Raw genomic sequence first — 2,978 nt, 5'->3', positions numbered from 1 at the left:
TTAAGCAGTTGGGTGACATCTGGTGCCTTGATAAGATCAGTTACAGAGCAACAGTGAACTTTGCAACAGACGTTTAATTCCAAGGCTTTCCATCCAGGTTTGAAGCCAAGCCAATTATGCAGAGAATTTTAAAAAGCGATGCGCCAGAGACAGGAGCAGTAGTAAACTTAAGAAAGAAAAATAACCAACGATGAAAGGTTCGTGTAAAATCGTGTTGCTATGACCTTTCTGCTTAACTGTTCATGGCTAGTTTTTATCCAGTAGATGGAATTAGGAAGATGCCTTATAGAATATAGAATAGAAGATAGAATTCTTTATTGGCCAAGTGTGATTGGACACACAAGCAGTGGTGAAATCCTCCCGGTTCGCACCGGTTTGGGTGAACCGGTAGTGATAAAATCTACTGGTTCAGTGAAGTAGTAAAAAAAAGCTACCGGTTGGTCCGAACTGGTATTTCCGACGATCAGCTGGGCTGTGCGATTTATATTCGCTAGAAAGCAGGAAATCCTGTTTTCTAGCGAATATAAATCGCGTGGCACAGCTGTCCCCCCGCCTTGCTGTTCTACTTACCTTCAAACGGCTCCTTTTTCTGCACGAAATGCACATTTGGTGTGCACTGTGCATGCGCACACATTCAGCATACATCTGACGTGCACAGTGCATGCATGGGCAAGTAAACCAGTAGCGACCCGTGGAGGATTTCACACAAGGAATTTGTCTCCGGTGCATAGACTCTCAGTGTACATACAAGCAAGCAAGTGATAAATCCCGATCATAATGATAAAATACAATTATCATAAATCACAAGATAACAAACTTGGTGATAGTCATAGGATACTAAATAAACAAATAACATAAATCATAAAAGGATACTAAATAAAGGCAATCAATATAAATCAGGAGATACAAACAACAAAGTTATAGTCATAAGAAGCTAAAGGAAATAATTAATAGGAAAGATATTCAGAACAATGAGCTCTTAGTCGTAAATCGCACATCACTCCATCATAGCAGGTTTCCTCATAATTAATCTCCAAATGCCAGGATTTGCACAAGATACTAAGCTCTGAACCATGGTTTATAAATCACAATATGTTAAGCTTGAGGCAGTACTCTATGCCAAAGTCACGGACTACATTGGGGATTATGAGAAAGTGTGGACCCTATTTTTTGATGTGGTGATTTTGCTTATTACAGATCAATCCAGAACATGTTTATTAAGCAAGAATATATGGCAAGATTGTTTGTTTTCTGCCTGACTGCCTGTCTATCATCTATCTATCTATCTATCTATCTATCTATCTATCTATCTATCTATCTATCTACCTATCTGTCTATCTATCTATCGTCTATCAATCGCCCTTTCCCTCCCTCCTTCCTTCCCTCCCTCCCTCCCATATCTATCTATCTATCTATCTATCTATCTATCTATCTATCTATCTATCTATCATCTATCTGTCTCCCTTTCCCTCCCTCCTTCCTTCCCTCCCTCCCATATCTATCATCTATCTATCATCTATCTATCTATCTATCTATCTATCTATCTATCTATCTATCATCTATCTATCTATCATCTGTCTGTCTCCCTTTCCTTCCCTCCTTCCCTCCCTCCCATATCTATCTATCTATCTATCTATCTATCTATCTACCTACCTACCTACCTACCTACCTACCTACCTACCTATCTATCTATCTATCTATCATCTATCAATCTCCCTTTCCCTCTCTCCTTCCCTCTCCCATATCTATCATCTATCTATCTATCTATCTATCTATCTATCTATCTATCTATCTATCTATCATCTATCTGTCTCCCTTTCCCTCCCTCCTTCCTTCCCTCTCTCCCATATCTATCTATCTATCTATCTATCTATCTATCTATCTATCTATCTATCTATCTATCTATCACCATCTCTGTGGTTTAGGCTTCAATTTTGAATGGAAGACTAGGAACTGACCTTCAAAGGTGGCTGGTCAAAATGAAATCAAATTAATTTACATTTTATTAAAGTTTTATTACATTATTCTTTATGCAAATTAGAAATGAATTTATCTAAGCTAAATTCTCTACGCGCCTACTTTCCTTCCTACTTCTCTCTTCCATTTCACTGAACATTACAACATTAGGATGTGTTCCAAATTTTGGGTTTAGATAGCAATCCATGCAAACTGATAACAGAAATTAGAGGAAATTAAGTTTAGGTCAGGAAAAAAAATGAAACTTTTTTGCGTTTCTCATCGTAAAACTTCAGAGAGTTTCCGTAAGTTCTTTTTTTGATTACTCTACCGTTGCGTTCCATATCAGAGATTGATTTTGCTAGTCATCTCATCTGGCATGCTAATTCTTGTGGGATGGAAAATAATTTTTTTAAGAAGCAACAGAGACAAAAAAATGTTCTTTGAACATCAAGCAACAAAAAAGAGAAACTTATTTTGTATACCTGGCCTTATTTTTCCCCCCCTTTGATCAATTATGCAGTTGTGATGTTTTGTGTTCTAGAAAATCATATCCAGGGTTGTTTATTCAGTTCTGTTTGTTTTATGATCTGGGCATATGTATATATTGCTTTGTATACAGCTCGGTATCTCAACTGGGGTTACCGTTTAATCTTTCCAGAGGAAGCTAACAAAGCAAAGAAGAAGAAGAAGACTTAATTCCAAGGGAAATAAAATGAAATGGAAATAAACCCAAATTGTTAACTCATTGGGTCTCAACTGCCAACTGTTCCTACTGATTCACATTATTTCCACTTATAAGCCAAGTTTTACTGACATGGGAAATAAACAAAACAAAACAGCTTGTTACACCTCTTTAGATGTTGTTCTTAGGCAAAATTTCAAAGGAAGAAAAAAAACTAGCAGATCGTCACTTTTGTCCATCATTTTTTAGAAATTAAAAACTTAACAGCGTAACCTAGATTAGTTAGATAAAAGGTGAAGACACTAAGCCCTTTTTAAGAGTGAACGGTGATTTGGCT

Source organism: Pituophis catenifer, unplaced genomic scaffold (assembly GCF_029215685.1).
Source record: "Pituophis catenifer annectens isolate HBS135680 unplaced genomic scaffold, rPitCat1.0.hap2 SCAF_12, whole genome shotgun sequence".
Taxonomy (NCBI): Eukaryota; Metazoa; Chordata; class Lepidosauria; order Squamata; family Colubridae; genus Pituophis; species Pituophis catenifer.
This window is presented reverse-complemented; position numbering follows the sequence as displayed.